This window comes from Sus scrofa, chromosome 12, assembly GCF_054392235.1.
Source record: "Sus scrofa isolate SSC_HxYL_T2T_F1_AM1 chromosome 12, Sscrofa_HxYL_maternal_Yorkshire_Landrace_v2.0, whole genome shotgun sequence".
NCBI classification, from domain to species: domain Eukaryota; kingdom Metazoa; phylum Chordata; class Mammalia; order Artiodactyla; family Suidae; genus Sus; species Sus scrofa.
This window is the reverse complement of record NC_139394.1, coordinates 9,846,704-9,867,324: the sequence shown is the minus strand read 5'-3', so window position 1 is coordinate 9,867,324 and position 20,621 is coordinate 9,846,704. Positions and strand designations below refer to the sequence as shown.

General features: G+C 40.7%; 2 long non-coding RNA genes across 7 annotated transcripts in view; one reads left to right on the top strand and one right to left on the bottom strand.

Annotated features, from left to right (window-relative positions):
- Positions 1–20,621, top strand: part of LOC146398029 (uncharacterized) — a 473,250-nt gene that overhangs the window by 437,057 nt on the left and 15,572 nt on the right. The gene's annotated exons all lie outside the window — the stretch shown is intronic.
- The window catches only part of LOC110255978 (uncharacterized), an 867,249-nt gene continuing 851,599 nt past the window's right edge, over positions 4,972–20,621 (bottom strand). For 2 of the 5 annotated variants that reach the window (XR_014820806.1, XR_014820808.1), the window contains 4 exons: positions 17,079–17,250; positions 14,669–14,881; positions 13,412–13,467; positions 4,972–7,616 (listed from right to left, as the gene is read on the bottom strand). This is a non-coding gene — a long non-coding RNA (uncharacterized LOC110255978). Of the gene's footprint in view, positions 7,617–13,411; positions 13,468–14,668; positions 14,882–17,078; positions 17,251–20,621 lie in introns of those variants that run through there. The other 3 variants (XR_014820807.1, XR_014820809.1, XR_014820805.1) reach the window with 3 other exon arrangements.

Below are 20,621 nucleotides of genomic sequence, written 5' to 3'. Positions count from 1 at the left end.
TTATTTTATTCTTTTTTGTGGCTAAGTAGTATTCTGCTGTGTGTATATATACCACATCTTCCTAATCCAATCATTTGTTGATGGACATTTAGATTGTTTCCACGTCTTGACTATCGTGAATAGTGCTGCAATGAACATGAGGGTACGTGTGTTTTTTTAAGAAAAGTTTTGTCCAGATATATGCCCAAGAGTGGGATTGCTGGGTCATATGGTAGTTCTATGCATAGTTTTCTAAGGTACCTCCACACTGTTTTTCAAAGTGGTTGTACCAACTTACATTCCCACCAACAGTGCAGGAGGGTTCCCTTTTCTCCACACAAGCTCTCAAGCATTTGTTATTTGTGGACTGATTAATTATGGCCATTCTGACTGGTGTGAGGTGGTTCCTAATGGTAGTTTTGATTTGCATTTCTCTAATTATCAGGGATGTTGAGCATTTTTTCATGTGCTTGTTGGCCATTTGTATATCTTCCTTGGAGTAATGTCTATTCAAGTCTTTTGCCCATTTTTCAGTTGGGTTGTTGGCTTATTTGCTGTTGAGTTGTATAAGTTGTTTGTATATCTGAGAGATTAAGCCCTTGTCAGTTGCATCATTTGAAATTATTTCCTCGCATTCTGTAAGTTGTCTTTTTTGTTTTCTTTTTGGCTTTCTTTGCTGTACAAAATCTCGTCAGTTTGATTAGATCCCATTGGTTTATTTTTGCTGTTATTTCTGTTGCTTTGGGAGACTGACCTGAGAAAACATTTGTAAGGTTGATGTCAGAGAATGTTTTGCCTATGTTCTCTTCCAGGAGTTTGATGTTATCTTGTCTTATATTTAAGTCTTATATTTAAGTCATTAAGCTATTTTGAGTTTATTTTTTGTTCATGGTGTGAGGATGTGTTCTAGTTTCATTGATTTGCATGCAGCTGTCCAGGTTTCCCAGCAATACTTGCTGAAAAGACTGTCTTTTCCCCATTGTATGTTCTTGCCTCCTTTATCAAAGATAAATTGACCATAGGTGTCTGGGCTTATTTCTGGGTTCTCTATTCTGTTCCATTGGCCTGTCTGTCTGTTTTGGTACCAGTACCACACTGTCTTGATGACTGTGGCTTTGTAATATTGCCTGAAGTCTGGGAGAGTTATGCCTCCTGCTTGGTGTTTGTTCCTCAGGATTGCTTTGGCACTTCTGGGTCTTTTGTGGGTCCACATAAATTTTTGGATTGTTTTTTCTAGTCCTGTGAAAAATGTCATGGGTAATTTCATAGGGATTGCATTGAATCTGTAGATTGCTTTGGGTAGCATAGCCATTTTTACAATATTAATTTTTCCAACCCAGGTGCATGTAATATCTTTTCATTTCTTTGCATCTTCTTTAATTTTCTTGATTAATGTTTTATAGTTCTCAGCATATAAGTCTTTCACCTCCTTGGAAAGGTTTATTCCCAGGTATTTGATTTTTTGGGGTGTAATTTTAAAAGATATTGTATTTTTGTATCCTTTTTAAATATTTCATTGTTAGTATATAGAAATGCGACTGATTTCTGAATGTTACTCTTAGGGCCTGCTACTTTGCTGAATATGTTGATCAGTTCAAGCAGTTTTTGGGTTGAGTCCCTAGGGTTTTCTATATATAGTATCATTACATCTGCACACAGTGACAGTTTTACCTCTTCTCTTCCTATTTGGATGCCTTTTATTTCTTTTGTTTGGTTGCTGTGGCTAGGACTTCCAATACAAGGTGGAATAACTGGTGAGAATGGGCATTCTTGTCTTGTTCCAGATTTTATTGGAAGGCTTTCAGTTTTTCTCCAGTGAGTATTATATTTGCTGTGGGTTTGCCATAAATGCCTTTTATTATGTTAAGGTATGTTCCCTCTATACCCACTTTGGTTAAGAGTTTTGATCATGAGTTGGTGTTGGACCTTGTCAAATGCTTTTTCTGCATCTATTGAGATGATCATGTGGTTTTTGATGCTTGTTAATGTGGTGTATGATGTTGATTGATTTGCATATGTTGAAGCATCCTTGTGCACCTGGGATGAATCCCACCTGGTCGTGGTGTATGATCTTTTTTATATCTTGTTGGATTTGGTTAGCTAAAATTTTGTTGAGAATATTTGCATCTATATTCACCAAAGATATTGACCTATAGTTTTCTTTTTTGGTGGTATCTTTGTCTGTTTTGGGGATTAGGGTGATAGTGGCATCATAGAATGTCTTTGGAAGTGTTCCTTCTTCTTCAACCTTTTGAAAAAGTTTAAGGAGGATGGGTGTAAGTTCCTTTTTGTATGTTTGGTAGAATTCACCTGTGAAGCCATCAGGTCCTGGATTTTTATTTGTAGGGAGTGTTTTTATGATATGTTCCATGTCATTTCTAGCGATCAGTCTGTTCAGTTGATCTATTTCTTCTTGATTCAGTTTTGGCAGGCCATAAGTCTCTAGAAAGTTCTCCATTTCTTCTAGGTAGTTAAATTTGTTGGCATACAATTGTTTATAGTATTCTCTCATGTTTTTTTGTCTTTCTGCAGTATCCATTGCGACTTCTCATTTTTCATTTCTTATTTTGTTTATTTGGGTTTTTTCTCTCCTCTTCTTGGTGAGTCTGGCCAGAGGTTTGTCAATTGTGTTTACCTTTTCAAAGAACCAGCTCTTGGTTTGACTGATTTTTTTCTATTGTTTTTTGGATCTCTATTTTATTGATTTCCTCTCTGATCTTTATGATTTCCTTTCATCTGCTGACTTTAAGTTTTGCTTGTTCTTCTTTTTCTGATTCATTTATGTGGTGGGATAAGTCGTCAATTTGAAATTTTTCTTCTTTTTTAAAAATTTTTACGTTTATTTATTTTTCTCATTATTTCCCCAACACAATTTTTTTCCCCCACTGTACAGCAGAGGGACCCAGTTACACATACATGTAGACATTGTCATGCCCTGCTGTAAGTATCTAGACCTAGTTCTCAGTGATACACAGCAAGACCTCATTGTTAATCCATTCCAAAGGCAATAGTTTGCATCCAGTAACGCCAAGCTCCCAATCCATCCCACTCCCTCCCCTCCCTCCAGGCAACCACAAGTCTATTGCCCAAGTCCATGATTTCTTTTCTGTGGAAAGTTTCATTTGTGCTGTATATTAGATACTAGATACGATTTTTCTTCTTTTTTTGAGGAAAGACTGTATTACTATGAATTTCCCTCTGAGCACTGCTTTGGAAGCACCCCATAGATTTTGAGTGGTTGTGTCTTCATTATCATTTGTCTTGAGGTATTTTTTAATTTCCTTCTTGATTTCCTCATTGACCCATTGGTTTTTTGGTACCATGTTGTTTAGTCTCTATGTAGTAAGTTTTTTCTCATTTCTTTTCCTGTGGTTAATTTCTAGTTTTATGCCATTGTGGTCAGAGAAGATAGCTGAAATAATTTCTATACTCTTAAATTTGTTGAGGTTAACTTTGTGGCCCAGTATGTGGTAAATCCTTGAGAATGTTCCATGTGCACTTGAGAAGAATGTATATTCTGATTTTTTTTTTTGATGAAATGTCCTGAAAATATCAATTAAGTCTAATTTTTCTATTGCGTCATTTAGGATCTCTGTTGCCTTACTGATTTTCTGTCTAGAGGATCTGTCCATTGATGCAAGTGGGGTGTTAAAGTCTCCTACTCTTATCATATTCCTGTCAATTTCTCCTTTTATGGATGTTAGTATTCATTGTAGGTCTCTGGGTGCTCCTATATTAGGGGCATATATACTGATGATTGTAATACCCTCTTCTTGAATGGATTCTTTTACCATTAAATAGTGTCCTTCTTTGTCTTTCTTTATAGCTTTCATTTTAAAGTATATTTTGTCTGATATGAGTATTGCAACTCCTGCTTTCCTGTCTTGTCCATTAGCATGAAATATCTTTTCCCATCCCCTCACTTTCAATCTATATGTGTCTTTTGCACTAAGGTGAGTCTCCTGTAGACAGGAGATGGAAGGTTTTTGCTTTTTTATCCAATCTGCCAGTCTGTGTCTTTTGATTGGAGCATTCAGTCCATTGACATTTAAGGTGATTATTGATAGATATGTATATTTATTGCTATTTTAAACCTTGTTTTCCAGTTGATTCTATGTTTCTCTTCCTTTTTTTTTTGGTGGGATGGTTTCCATTTATTTTATGCTTGAGTACTTTTCTTTTTGGTTTTTGTGACTGTAATGCTCAGTTTTGATTTGTGGTTGCCCTGTTTTTTAAGTATGTTAACCCCTTCTTATATCTGCCTGCTTTAGCCTAATAGTCATATGGACTCAGACACAACATTAAAATAAAATAAAAAAAATCTATATTTTCGTACTCTCCTTCCCCACATTGTATGATTTTGATGTCTTTTATTATTTATTTATTTTAACATCTTCATGTTTAGATCTGTATGCTGGCTTATTTAAGTGATTGCTTTCCAATTGTGGTTTCCTCCATTCTATTTCTTCTTCTTCTTTCATTTAGAGACGCCCTTTCAGTATATCTTTAGAATGGGTTTAGTATTGCTGTACTCTTTTATCTTTTGTTTGTTGGAGAAATTCTTTATTTCCCCTTCTATTTTAAATGATATTCTTGCTGGATAGAGTATTCTAGGTTGCAAATTTCTTCCTTTCAGCACTTTAAATATATCTTGCCACTTCCTTCTGGCCTGTAATGTTTCTGTAGAGAAATCTGCTGATAGCCTTATGGGGGGGGTTCCCTTATAATTAATGCTTTGCTTTTCTCTTGTTGACTTTAGGATCCTCTCTTTATCTTTTGCCATTTTTATTATGTCTTTGGGGGGCCCTCTGTTTTTCCTATGTCTTGATATCAGTTTCCTTTAGATTTGGAAAATTTTCAGAGATAATTTCCTCAAATATATTTTTTAAATCCCCTTTTCTTTTTCTTCTCCTTCTGTAATTCCTATTATGCATAGATTGGCCCACTTTATATTATCCCATAGATCTTTTATATTGTTTTCATGTTTCTTCATTTGATTTTCTGTCTGCTGTCCTGATTGGGTGATTTCCATTATTCTATCTTCCACGTCACTAATTTGTTCCTCTCCATTAGTCATTCTGCTCTTTATTGCCTTTAACTGAGTTTGCATCTCTGCAAATGAATTTTCTAATTTTTCTTGGCTCTTCCTTATATTTTCTAGTTCTCTTCTAAGGGAATCTGCATTACTGTTTGTAGCTTCTCTTAATTCCTTGATACCCAGCCTTAATTCCTTCAGTATTTTCACTGTCTCCCTTTTGAACTCAATGTCTGTCAGACTGCAGAGATCTCTTTCATTATTGACTGCTTTAAGTGAATTCTTCTATTCCTTTAACTGGGAATGGTTTCTGAGCTTCTTCATCTTGCTTATGTTTTTCTTTTTATGTAAGCTTGGGGAAGCCAAACTGTATGCTTGTAAGGCTACTTCTATGCCAGAGCACCCCTTTATATTCTTTTGGGGGGGGATAAGTCTTTATTTTTGGTGTGGGAGTTTGAATATTTGCTGTCTCTTTATTCAACGTGAGCAGGCTGTTATCCCCAGGATGCTCAGTGTGTTTTCAGTGAGAAGGAGGCAATGGGTAGGGCCAGCAGACAGTGCCTGGTCACTGGGTTCTCAACAGCAGCAAGGACCTGCAGGAAGGTGGCACATGCTCCTCCTAGTTGCAGGGCCCTGGGAAGTAGTACTGAGCTCTAGGCAGATCTACAAGGTGACCAGAGCATTTGGCAGTAGCAGCAGCAGGGTGAGTGAGTTCCCAGGGGAGTGAGAGCAACAACAGTTAGTGTTCAATTGCAGTGCCCTCCTCTGAGATGATTGGAAGCACATGTGGTACTTGTTCAGGGACCCTTAGTGGTAGCGGGCCATGCCTGTCTCTGGAGTCATTGATAGCTGCGGTGGTTTGCCTCCACAACCTGTAGACCATGCATGAAATAACCCACCTTACTTAGCCCACATAGGAGGTGCTGCACAGGCTTTTCCTAGTTGCAGGATTCTGGGAAGTGACAGAAATCAGTTGTGTGGGTACTGCCCGGAGCATTCAGCAGTGGCAACAGCTGGTGTGTTCCAAGGGGTGCAGGAGCACCAACAGGTGGTGTTTGGTCACAATGCCCTTTCTCTGTGGTACCCTTGAGGTGACTGGGGCTGCAAGTGGTACCTGTTCACGGACCCCTAGTGGTGGCGGTCCACTCCCACCTCTGGAGCCAGAGATAACTGCAGTGGTTTGCACCCACCTCCTGTAGACCATGCAAGAAGCACCTCATCCTGCTTAGTCCCCTCAGGAAGTGTTGCACAAGCTTCTCCTAGGTGCAGGTTCCTGGGAAGGGACAATGATCAACTGTTTGGGCATTGCCCAGAGTGTTTGACAGTGGCAGTAGCAGGGCAGGTGTGCTCCCAGGGGAGCGACAGCAACAACAGGTGGTGTTCTGCTGCAATGTCCTTCTCTGTGGTGCCCTCTGAGGTGGTTGGGGACGCAAGTGATTTTTGTTCAGGTATCCCCAGTGGCGGTGGGCCATGCCCACCTCTGGAGTCAGGAGTAACTGTAGTGGTTTGCTCCTGCCACCTGCAGACCATGCAAGAAGCACCCTGTCCCACTTAGCCCACGCAGGAGGTGCTGCACCAGCTTCTCCTAGTTGTAGCATCTTGGGAAGGGACAGTGGCCAAGTGTCTGGGAACTTCCCAGAGCATTTGGCAGTGGCAACTGCAGGGTGAGTGTGTTCCCAGGGGAGTGAAAGTGACAGCATATGGTGCTTGGTAGGCACCGCATCACACTTAGCCCCCTGATGCCCTTAGCCCACATAGGAGATGCCTGGCCATTGGTAGCCTGCACAAGAAGTGCCCAACCTCCCATAAACAAGCAAGAGGCTTTTCACTGCCTGCAATATGCGCCAGAGCCACTGGGTCCCCCATAGAGTAGCAAGTGGCTTCTTGCCACTAGTGGCCTGCGCCAGAGCTGCCCCACCCTTGGGTGCGCCCGCACACTCAGGCAGAGGGAGTTTCCTATGGCGTCTGTCCCTCCTCCTCTCGCCCTCCCCAACATTGGTGCCTTGCCTCTCCTACGGGTCCAGACCTTCCCCCGGGTTCCCTTTGCCATGGTGTCCCCTTCTCCAGCCTGTGGCGCACCGCACCTTAGCCCCTCAGGCTGTCTCCACACCACCAACCCCAGTCCTCTCCCTGGGACTGACCTCTGGAGCCTGCGTCTCAGTGCCCAATCCCCACCCGAGCGTCTCAGGCTGTGGTGTCCAGGCTGGTGGTGCAGATGATCTGTGTGGCTCTCCCTCTGCTTTGCTGTCCTCAGTGCAGCTGCTGCACTTTTCTCGGCGACTTTGAGGTCCTTCCGACTCGGCTGATCTTTCTGCCAGTTAGGTGGCTTCCCAGGATGACGGTTCCTTTTCTCCTTCACTGCCCCCCCTCAGGAATGCTAGTCCCCTCTTGATTCCTTTTCTTTCTCTCTCTTATTTGCTTTTGTTCTACCCAGTTATGTAAGAGTTTCTTGCCCTTTTTGGAAGTTTAAGCTCTTCTGCCAGCATCCAGTTGATGTTCTGTGCAAGTCCTTTTACACGTAGATGTGTTTTTTCGATGTGTTTGTGGGAGACGGTGAGCGCGACCTCTTACTCCTCCGCCGTCTTGCTCTGCCTCCCTGCAACTTTTTAAAAAATAAATTTTATTGGATTATAGTTGACTTACGCAGTTGTGTTAGTTTCAGGTTTACAGCAAAGTAAATCAGTGATACTTATACATATATCCATCCCTTTTCAGATTCTTTCCCCATATAGGTTATTATACAGTATTGAGTAGATTACCCTGTGCTATCTATTTTATATAAGATGGTGTGTATTATTGTCATTACTTTCCTGAGGGTATTATTCATTTACTAAATGCCAAAAATTATGACATAATTTATCAAATATTATTGGAGATGTAGGTTGTTTCAGTCTTTCGATTACCTAAAAAAATGTTTGTTGGACATTCTAGCAGGTAAAAATCTGTCTGGGCCTGTTCATGATCATTTCCAGGAAGTGGAATAATTAGGACAAAGAACAGCTGATTTTTTTTAAAACACTGCCATACTGGGTGACATTACTGCCTTAAAAGTCAACCATAGCCAATAATAGAAATCTAGTGTTTGAGATCACTCCATATGTTTAAAGGGAATTTTCTCTTTCCCTTATTTGGGGGTGGAATGCTCATAGTCAAGTGTATTAGTTGTAGAATAGAAGATCTATACTTTATTTAAAGAGACAGTAAGTAGGAGTTCCCATTGTGGTACAGTGGAAACGAATCCCACTAGTATCCATGAGGATTCGGGTTTGATCCCTGGCCTCCCTCAGTGGGTTAAGGATCAGATACTGTGTTAGACATAAATGCATTCTTTGCTGTTTTTAATTTGTGAGACAAAATTTACAACATCTAAAGAGAATAATAGAGTTCCCATCATAGTGCAGTGGTAACGAAATCCGACTAGTATCCATGAGGACTCGGGGTTCGATCCCTGGCCTCCCTCAGTGGGTTAAGGATAAGGCATTGCTGTGAGCTGTGATGTAGGTCACAGACACAGCTTGGATTCTGCATTGCTGTGGCTGTGGGATAGGCCAGGAACTACAGCTCCGGTTCAACTCCTAGCCTGGGAACTTCCATGTGCGGCAGGTGGCCCCCCAAAAAAACCAAAAAAAAAAGAGAGAGAGAGAGAACTGTGACAGATCAGTCCCTGATACACTTTATCTTTCTCTTGAAACAGGCAGTAAACATTCAAGTGCAGGAGTAAAACAGAACCTTACCTGAACTCAAACAGGGCCTTGTGCGTGCTGCTAGCATAGATTTAAATTACCAAATATTTTGCAACCATCAACATACATCAAGATTCAATTCTCTTGACTTTAATCATTACACGTACGGCAGTTGGAAATGGCTGAAAATGCATTAGTTTCAATCAAATCATAGTAGACCTTGGGATCTAGCAAACATCTGGAGCAAGTAGAAATGGCAACATGAGTTGAAGTCCTAGGCTTTCCTTTACATGTAGACTACCTTTGACATTATGTGGGTCTCAGCTTGGGAACCAAAAAATCACCGGCAGTGAATTCAACTCAATGTCTTTAATCTGTGACCTCACAAAGTTAATGCAAGTACGGTTATTTGTTTTCAGTGAGCCATTTAATATAACGAAGGAAGGTTTTTGTAATCCCTAATTAATTTTCGCCCACAGCCCACCAACTGATTAATAACCCAGGAGAGTGAACTGTCAACCCCCTCCCCTTCCAAATAATTGCTACCCCAGTAGGAATGTCACATGCAAAATCACCATCGTTAAAATAATAACAAATCAGAGTAAATGATGATGGCATGAATGAGTCGAACAAATTTCAATTCTTATTGATTAATTGGTGAAATTTATATCACAAGCACTGCAAATCCATCTTTGAGAAACGCAGGCATGGAGAAGGGTGCTATGATTTTTATTGAGACTAATTCAACTATCCAAACAAATGTTTCTGTTTTTAGTGAGCAGAATATAATATAGGCCTGTGCAAGATGACTGGCTGCTATATTTAACTCAGACAAATGCATAACAAATCACTATTCTGCAATAAGAAGGCACACCTCAGAGGCTCCTTTTTCTTTCTTTCTTTCTTTTTTTTTTCCCCTCTTTCATTGGGGCCTGGATATAAGACCACAGCCATCTAAATAATCCTCCAGAAATAAACCAATGAAATTGTGAGTCTGACAACAGACACAGTATTATACCTGCAGCTGGTAAATGTTTCCATAGTCCAACCACCTTTCCAGTAAAAATTTTATCCCGGGGGAAAGTCAGCAACTAAGATTTTAACTACTTTTCTGCAATAGAAAAGTTTGGAGCAATTGAGCCTTCATAAATTTCAATATTTATAGCCTTTATTTTTCTTACAGATTTACCCACCCATCAAGTATATTGTGAAAATACTACTACAGCGTTCCTACAGTCCCCTATAAATAAATTCTTTTAAAAGATTCAGATGATTAACAATGAGGCTACTTCCTAAGAAAGCACATAATTCCCAAACCATTTTTTTTGTTTTTGGTATTACTTGCTATGTTCATAATTGTTGAATGAGCATTTCCATTACATGAATATTGGAAACTAAAACATTTGTAGAGCTTTTGGCCAATTACCTGAACTATGAACATCCACTTCCGTTCTGTTTTGATGGAATTCTGAAAGGTTAGAATGTTGGGTCTTGCATCCTACCGATTCTCTTTACAGAAATAGTATTTATTTCTATATAACCATTGAACTTATGAACATATTTCTAATGGATACCATGCTAACCTTGGGATTAAGACATACTGAACTTCGCCACCCTGAAATCTACAGAGGCAGTGGAAAGAAAGATAATTTGCAATAAATAGCAAGCAACTCTCAGAACTTTGGCGAGAATATAAGTAGTTAAAATCGTTAAATGGGAAATTGGCATGATTTCTCAAAATTGAAAATTCATGAACTCTAATATCCTAGTTCCAATAACCCACCCCTATATATCTATGTGTGGCAAAGATATATGCGTATAATGACATCCACCACAATATTATTTGTAATAGCAAAGATGAGCATGATATGCAAAGATCATCCAAAGGAAAGCATTTATAAACTTTGCTTATCCTGAGTTCTTCCCAAAACCACAGCTGGGAGGAGATGGCTTGCCTGTAGGTTTATTTTGGGAATTGGTCCCAGTCAGCAGGCATAGAAACATGGGAATGATATATGAGAAAAGGAAGGGAAATACCATTTCTAGGGCAACTGCGTATCCATCCTGCTTGGGTACCCTCTAAAGAAATGTGTAGAATTTGCTTTGGTATCATTTCCCTGGGGGTTGGAATCTGATATTTGTTGCCTCCAATATTCATGAGCTTCTCCATGGAGTCTTAGCTTTCGTGCACCTCCAAGTGCTTTCATTGTAAGAATTTCTGAGCAGTTGCCCCGAGCATCCCAAATGGTGGCGGAAAAGTTCAAGGGCAGAAAGGGCAAGTCCTGCCGTGCGGCTGAGCTGAGGGGATGTCAGGTGCAGCCTGGGAACCACAAAAGCATCAAGCCCCATTCAGCTGCATCCTAGACATGTTCTGTGTTCATTTTCATTTTTATTCAATTGAAAATTCAGTGACCTTTTCAAATTTTTTCGACCTACCTGATCTCTAGATGTATATTTAATTTCTAAACATTCAGGACTTCCCAGATAGCTTTCTTTCACTGATTTTTAGTTTAATTGTGTTATGGATGGAAAACATGCTTCATGTGATTTCAACACTTTTAAATCCTTGAGTTTGTTTAATGGGAAACAAATACAGCCTATCAAGGTGAATTACCCTTGTGTATTGGAATGTGGATTCTGTGCATTGGGTGCAAGGGTCTGTAGGTGCCAATTAAGGCCAAGCTGGATGATAATCCATTCAGGTCTTTATGTATTTTTAGATTATCTGTTTAATTTATTATTAAATCCTGAGAGAGGAATGCCAAAGTCTCCAACTACAATCGCGGCTTTGTCTCTTTCTCTTGTTCTATCCATTCTTGCTTATTTTGAAGCCCTATTTTGAAGTATATATACATTTAAATTATATTCTTTGTAAATTAAATGCTTAATCATTTTGTAATGTCCCACATGATTTTTTTTTTCTTTTTACAGCCATAGCTGTGGCATATGGAAGTTCTCATGTCAGGGGCTGAATTGGGGCCACAGCAAAGCTGAATCTAAGCCACCTCTACCACCTATGCTGCAGCCTGTGGCAACGCAGGATCCCGCCCCTCTGAATAAGGCCAGGGATTGAACACACATCTCACAGAGACAACATTAGGTCCTTAAGCTTCTGAGCCACAATGGGAACTCTCCCATGTCATTTCTTAACTTCCTTTTCTTATGTCTCATCTATCTGATATGGATAGCCACTCCAGCTTGGTTGTTGATTTTTTTTGGCCTAGCCTATGGCATGCAGAAGTTCCTGGGCCAGAGATTGAACCCATGCCACAGGGGCAACTTGAGCCACAGCAGTGGCAATGCCAGATCCTTAACCTGCCGAGCCATTAGAGAAGCCAATCACCCACCAGCTTTGTTTAGATTATGGTGTGATTTCTTTTGCTTTAATTAATCTGCCTTTTTTTTTTTTATCCTTATAGTGGATTTCTCATGAACAATATATATTGAGGTCTAAATTTTTTATCCGATTGGATCATCTCTGTCTTTTAGTTCATTATTTTTGAATAATGTTTGGATAGTATCTCTCCAATTCTGTCCTCTTCTCTCTCTTCTGGATCCTGAATTTCACATATGTTAGGCCATTCAATATGGACCTACAGCTCTCAGTGAGTTGTAGTTTTCCTGCGTTGTTTTCACGTTTCGTTTCTGTTTGTTTCCTTTCTGTGTACCTATTTTCAGATGCACGAAGTCTTCCTAGAGGTGTCAGGTTAGTTTTAAAAGGAAGTACAGCTATGATGATTCAGTAAGTAGAATATTAAAGACAAAGCACATCTTAAATACCACTCTCCCCCACTCCATCCACATCATTTGTTAAGATCCCAGGAACATGGGATAACTAATACAGTCATTTTAAGTGTCTAGAAGTACACACATCCTGATGCAAATTAATTTACACCTGAAGACACTCTGTTGAAGCTTTAGGAATATTTGCCAATAAATATTTTAAGCTTTTTTGTTACGATAAATTTCATTTTTGTCATACGGACCCAGCCTCAGTTTGTCTTAGATAAGATCTACCCACCCCTATAAATACCGACATGGCATAAGTGAGAGGTAAATGAAGATTTTTTTTCCGATGACTTTTGAGAGGTGGAAGCCATAAGTATGCATATATGAAAGGGGAAAGTATTTTTAAAAATTAAGGAAAAAACACAAAGAAAAGGAACGTATTAAAAATACCGCCCAAGAGGCGTGTCTATTTTTTAACATGCTTTGGTTATATTATGCCTATTTTCTCTACTTCCACCTCCATGCCTTTCACAGTTATACATTTGTTGATGTTACTCCTTCTTGGCATTCTTTATTTTAATGAATTAAATATCACCCATCTGATGGCTGTTATTCGGGGGTAAACTAAAAACACGCCTATTATGAACACACGATTTATTATAGCCCCAAAAACAATTATGATAAAAGATGGCTTTCATTACCTTAATCCTCACCTTTAGCAGTTTCAAATACATTTTAGGAGGAAAAAAAAAAAGGTAGGAATAAATAAATAATAAAGTAATTTTCCTTTGGGTTTTGGGAAAAGATAGACTTTCATTAAGCTCCCACTTCACACGTTCTCAAGTTTCTTCTCATACCTGTTTACATATTTGTGGGCTGGTGGACTAGGGCTTGGGGGTAAAATTGGTAGCCATGGAAAATGTTTCTCTGTGCAAATCCATATGGCCTCGTTAATATAGTAATGGAGATAAATTTGCATACTTACTGTGGGAAACGCCAAGGCTTTTCTAGGAATTCCATTGGCAAGCCTGTTTGGGTGTCCTGCGGACACATAAAAAATATTTGGAGCTGTCACCAAGCTACTTAATAACTCAGTTTGGGGCATGGCAATAACTTGGGACCTATGTACTCAAGGAGGGAAGTGCCTGGCTTAAGAATCTGATGTACGTAGAATGATGTAAATGGACCCGCTTAAGTCATTTCAGAAGACAATAAAGGAGTTCCCGTTGTGGCTCAGCAGTAACAAACCTGACTTGTTTCCATGAGGATGTGGGTTCAATCCCTGGCCTCGCTCAGTGGGTTAAGGACCCAGCGTTGCCATGAGCTGTGGTGTAGGTCACAGATGCGGCTGGGATCCTGCATTCTGTAGCTGTGGTGTAGGCTGGCAGCTGTAACTCTGATTCAAACCCTAGCCTGGGAACGTCCATATGCCACAGATGCGGCCCCCCAAAAAAGGCAAAACAAAACAAAAAACCAACCCCAAAAAACAAACAAAAAAACAAACAGAAGACAATGACAATAATCCCAGAGAGGATCGTTCTTATAATATTGATGTAACATCATGGTGGTATTGGAGTTCCTGAGTATAAAGACACTCTAATAATTGCTTTTTAAAGGTATAAGATGAGAAAGGCTCTTTGCAAAACATGAAATCTTTAGGATACCATGCGGTGTCTCTGGGACATCTGATTACCAAGTCGTTAGGAGGAGGGTGGTGTCCGACCCAGTTTGGGCTTAGCATCGCCTCCTACTTGGAGGCTCCCTGTATTTGAAGCTTTACGACACGACAGTCTGCCTTGACTCCGGTTGTCTATTTTTGAGTGGCAAATAACTCCACACATTAGGGGCTGAAAACAGTGCCATGTATTTTGTGCACATGCTGAACATGAGAGAGCTCTGGTATCTCTCCCTCTTTTACAACGACATCGGTCCTTTCGGACCAGGGGCCAACCCCGTAACCTAATTATAACCTAATTACCTCTCAAATGCCCCATCTCCAGATACCATCATTTTGGAGGTTAGTGCTTCCATATAAATTTGGAAGAGACACAACTCAGTCCATAACTGACATCCAACATGGACCTGTTCTTTTCTTTTCCTTTTCTTTCTCTCTCTCTTTTGCTATTTAGGGCCACACTTGCGGCACATGGAGGTTCCCAGGCTAGGGGTCGAATAGAGTTACAGCTGCCGGCCTACACCACAGCCACAGCAAGGCGGGATCTGAGCTGTGTCTTTGACTCACCCCACAGATCACAGCAACACTGGATCCCCAATCTACTGAACAAAGCCAGGGATTGAACCTGCATCCTCACGGACACTAGTCGGCTTCATTTCCGCTGTGCCACAATGGAAAATCTGAATTTTCTTTTCTTATAATGTTTTCGTTTGGCTTGAGAATTAGAGCAGTGCTGGTCTCATACCGTGTGCTGAAGAATGCTCTCTCCTCTTCTATTTTCTAGAAAGATTGTGTAAAATTTGTATTATTTTTTTCTTGAGTGTTCTATAGAATTTACCCTTGAAGACACATAGGTCTGTATTTTTTTGTTTCATCTGAATATTTTAACCTGCAAATTCAACCTGTCGTTTTCTGAAATTTGGCCTTAGTTGTGGGAGATTTAACAGAATTTTATGGTTTTTTGAGTTTCAACTGAGGCCAGTTTCCTAAGCCTTCCTGCTCCCAATCCCCAAACTCTCTCTCTCTCTCTCTCTCTCTCTCTCTCTCTCTCTCTCTCACACACACACACACACACACACACCCTAAATGGACCCCTATGAAAGCTGGAGTCTGCAAATGTATTTAAGACTGAATGCAATTCATTTCTCAAGGACACCTACGCTCCAACCAAACAATACACCTACACAATGGGAAAGGGATGGCTGTTGCATTTAGATTAAAGTTTTCTCTCCATCGGTTCAATTAGAAATACACAAAAAGGACTAGTCCTAGCATTTCACGTCACATCTGATGACTTCATGCCCTCTTTTTTTACTGAATCACTGAGGAGATTTATTCCTTAAAACAAAAGAAAAATTGGCATGACATTGTAAATCAACTATATTTTAATTAAAAAATAAAAGTGAAACTTCACCACCACCAAAAAAAAAGAAAAAAAAAAAAAAAAAAAAAGAGAGAGAGAGAGAGAGAAAGGAAGAGAAAGAGAATGATGGAGAATTTTCAGGAAACTAATGAGCCTTGGAGACTGAGCTTTCCCCCTCAATTGACTTTGCCACACAAGATCAGACTGGCAGAACATCAATATAAACTTTATTTGCTGGGATTGACTCTGGACACACTGCATATTTCCTGCTGGAATATGTGTAAGTAGAGGTATAAATGGATGTACTTTTCCCTAACACTTTGCATTCAACGGCTTCAAAATGCCTGGATAAAATGTAGTCTTTCTTTCTAAAGAAACTGATTTATGTGGATGCTGTTTTACAGCCCCCCACAGTATTCGTCAAGTAAAATATGTTCTAAATCTTGCAGCAGTAACTCCGCCGTCCATACGGCCATTATTTCAGTCGGCAGGAATTAGACTGGTAATTAAGTATGTGCATCCACAATTATAAGGTATGTAGTTTCTCCTGTATACATTTGTGTTTAAAGAGGTCTACGATTTTGTCTTTTGAAAATAAGCTGAACATTGGCACTTAGAGTCTTCTGGAACATAAACAGATAACAAATATATTCTTTAATCAAATAGCTATTATTTCTTTTGTCTTTAGTCTTCCAAATAACTAGCTTAACTGTTTTTCCACTTTTCCTTCTGTAAAGAGATGTGGTATTTTCATTGTATAAGATGTGGTCATTCTGAGAACCTTCTGGAATGAAGTAGAGGCTGAGAAGGTATTAAAGTATGATTCTTAAGTTATGAGCATATATAAAGGTCACAATTTAATCATTTTGAAGTGGATTTTTGAGTGTTTTTAAATGAAAAACTCTCCTCAAAATTGGCAATGTTAAGGTCACTGATGAGCAAGAATATGAAATAGAGAAGTAAAAAAAAAAAAAATCCAGCCAAACCATCTAGTTAAATATCACGTTGGTTTTACAGCTATTTTTGCATAATTTAATTGAAGATTTGTTGTTATAGCTAATAAATATTATTTTTACCCCTTTAAATGGTAAGTGAATGGCCCTTTTTATTTTGTAAAAGGAATATAGTAAAATCTTGCGTGAAATTTAAGCAGAAATCATTCTATGTATTTTTTTAGGAGTATTCCACAAACAGCATTAACTCTTAGGAGAGTGTGAACACCCACACCCATGCCAAAATGTGGTTAATCAAAAGTACTGTAATGTAGCAGATACTCTGATCAATGAGTTTCCAATCCCCTGTTGTAGAAATTGCCACTTGCTCTCCCCTGGTGATTATCACACGCACGGCTGCATGTACTGCCACGTGGTCCTGCCTTTTGGCAACAGCCCATTGTTCTGGGTTAGACCTTCCACCCGGGCTTGGCCCATGAGACGGTCTCTTTGTCCGTGTGTTGGAATGACACTGCCATCCTCTGATGGTGTTCCTCCAAATGAAGACAATGCCCCAAAGATAAGACATTGCCTTGGTCTTAATTCTTCAGAGAACCAGAACCCCTAGGATAGACAGATAGACAGACAGATAAAAAGAAGTGCCCAGAAGGCAGGGACTCACGTGGTCACGGAGGCTGAAAGGTCCTAAGATCTTCAGCCGGCAAGGTGAACACTTGAAAGCTGATGGTAAAGTCGGAGGAGTCCAAAGACAGGAGACGAGCCAGGTACAAGCTCCAGGACAGGCAGAGAGGGTGACTTCTCCTGTGGCCCAGCCTTTTGGGTTCTCTCCAGGCCTTCAAAGGATGGGAGGAGGTTTATTAATGTCGGGAAAGTCAATCCACTTACTGAGTCTATTAGCGCAAATGCTAATATCATCCAGAAGCATCCTCAGAGACCCACTCGGAAACACTGTTTAAATAACCATCTCAGCATCTCATAGCCCAGGCAGACGGACACAGAAAATTCACGATCACAAGCATCAAATGACGAGATATTCGTTTCCCCTCTAAGGAGAAAGGGATTCTGCGGTGAAGTACAAATGAAGCTGCCACGAGGAGGAAAGCAGGCAACTGGGAAGGAAGCACAAGAGGTCCAGAAACACACAAACCCTCATCCCAGATGTTCCTGAGAGGGCCTTTGCTTTTCCCAGGGTTTACGTGTCCTAGGAAATATCCCAGGGACCATTGATTTCATTCCTGTTTTGTCCTGAGTCATGTGAATTTGGTTTCAACTCCTTGGACACCAAAAATACAAAGTAACAGAGTTGGCTGAATCTGATGAAAAGAACATCCACCTGGGAGAGAGCAGAGTGGTTTCTGGAATGGGCCACAAGGCATCTAGACATAAGGCATCTTCTCTTAGGAGGAACCCACTAACTTATTTTATTTTTTTTTTTCTTTTTAGGGGTGAGCCTGTGGCATATGGAAGTTCTCAGCTAGGGTTTGAATCGGAGCTACAGCTGAGGCCTACAACAACCACAGCCACAGCAACACTAGATTGAGCCGCATCTGTGACCCACAGCAGAGCTTGTAGCAAAACTGGATGCTTACCTCAGCGAGCGAGGCCAGGGATCCAACCCGTGTCCTCACGGACACCAGTTGGGTTCCTAACCCACTGAGCCACAACGGGAACTCCCTAACTTATTTTTTTTTTTTTTTTTTTAACAAACATTAAACTCAAGCTATGTGCTAGACACCTCTGATAACACAAAGTTGACACAGGCAAATAAACAAAAAAGTAAAACATGTCTGTACAATGTGTAAGAGCTCTGCAGGAGAACTGATGCTGGTCTCTCTGCCTCTAATGCTTCTCAACATTCTGGAAAGATCCTCACATGAATCAATAGTAATTTAAAGCCCCGTGTTTCACCCGTTGTATCTGGCTTTTTATCCATAGCGAAATAGTGTATTCCCCGCCAATAATTATTCAAACGTACGTAGATATCTCAGTACCATATTTATACACAGAAATATAAATTATATCCACCCGTAGGCCATTTAAAATATGCTTTCACTTTAAAATTACATGTGGGGGTCGCTCTGTGAAAATAACGTAACTGTTGATTTATGAGTCTTAATAAGAGCCCAATCCTTTCTTATAATAGAAGTGTTATTTATGTTGTTCCTGTGAAGACAGGAAAGTTTCTCCATGGGGGAGGAAGCCCTAGATTTCCCTTTGGGGGTCTTAAAAGTGATTTTCTATTTCACAAGCCAGCAAGGAAACCCCGGTGTACTCTGCTTTAGGCAACCAAAGCTTATCTTCCCTTCCAAACCCGCTCAATCCCTCTATGATTTGTGCTCATGAGTCTTTCCTTGACCTCTTCAACTCTGCGAGCTCCTGCACCGACCTGCCTTTCAACAGCGGAGCTGGGGGACACAGGCGGGAAGCAGAGAGCAGTGCTCCAGGCCAGGGAAACTGAGGCTCGCGTGTGTGAAAAGGTTGGGAAAGCCCGGAAGGTTAAGCATTGCCACGGGTCAGAACTAAAGAGTAGCCTTCTGAAAAGGAGGAGATAATGGATTCAAGCAAAGGATGCTCTCACATGTATAAGTGCAGCCTTCTGGATGGCAGCGAGCCAGCCGATTCCTCGTGTTGAGTCATCTGGGCTACTCCTGGGAGGACAAGAGCAGACGCGAGTGTTGTCGTCATGGAGTAAAAATCAGGGAGGTAGAGACATGACTCCTTTAGGAGAGTAGGATGAATTCCAGGGTATGCAATCCTCACTTTCCCAGTGAGTCTGCTGTTGTTATCACTATTATTTTAACTAGCTTGGAAGTTGTGTTAATTTACTCATGATAAACTAACACCATACCATAAATGCAGAGTATCAGTTAATGTTTGACTGATCAGTCAACCTCAAGGCTGTCAGTGACGTACACCCCTAATCGCAATTTTCTCAGAGGCTCGTAACACCTACCAGTCATGTCCTTCCTTGGTCGCTGGGGGCGGGGGGGGACGCTGTGCGTCCACAGAGGATCAGCTGGGTTTGGCTCTGTGCCACCAGTTGGGTTCAAGTTGACCCCACAGGAGTCCTCATTTTCTTGGAACCAATAGCTTCCTGTTCTACTCCTGGTGGATCTCCGAGTTACACGTGGGCAAGCCATATCACCAAAATGTGGTTTAAGCCTCAGTGTACCACTGATGTTTGCTAATGCTCCTCTGACCAAAGCAATTCCTATCAATTCATGTCTAAGCTCCCAAGCAGAGGATGAGGGAAGTTCCTGTTCTCAGTGACAGGCTCTACAGGTACAGCAGGGTGTCGCTGCTACAGAGGACGGACGAAATGGCAGCATCATCCCGTGCATCACCTAAGGCTAACAACGAATGGGTTGTAAGAAAAATCGGGCCGTTCCCATTGTGGCTCAGTGGGTGATGAACCCGACTGGTATCCAGGAGGATGCGGATTGGATCCCTGGTCTTGCTCAGTGGGTTGGGGACCCCGCATTGCTGAGAGCTGTGGTGTAGGCTGCAGACATCGCTGTGGCTGTGGTGTAGGCTGGCAGCTGTAACTCTGATTTGACCCCTAGCCTGGGAACCCCCATATACCATGGGCATGGCCCCAAAAAGACAAAAAAAAAAAAAGAAAGAAAAAAAGATCGGTATCTATCCATAACAATCCCGCTCCCAAGAGGCAAATATTTTCTGTTTCTTTTGGTTTTTACCTTCATCCACCTATCTGCCTATCTATCTACCTACCTGTCTAAAATACTAAATAAATAATACCATATTTAGTGTAAATTAGTATTACTACACATTTATCAATTTTAGACATTATCAAATTCCTACAACAAGAGATGAGAGTTGGGCTTTTTTGCCTATGCATTCATACATTCCCTTCTCCCATTATATCAATTTAATATTATCACAATTGGGGGGTTTAATCTGTTATCAATATTTACATGATGTTATAGATAGAATTCAGTGTTTACATAATGTTAACTTCCTACACTTAACAATTTTATATCTGCTGAAATCTCTATCTCTTTGTTTTTTCAGTGTTCCGAAAGACCTGTCAGATTCCTTCACTCATTTCTCCTTGTATATAAGGGCAGATCCTAACACTCTATTAATGACGTCCTCTGTCCCCCAACCCACGACCTTGGACACCTCCCCCAGCACCTTTCCCATCCTTCCCTCCGGTCTGGACTCACACCCTCTACTCCTAATG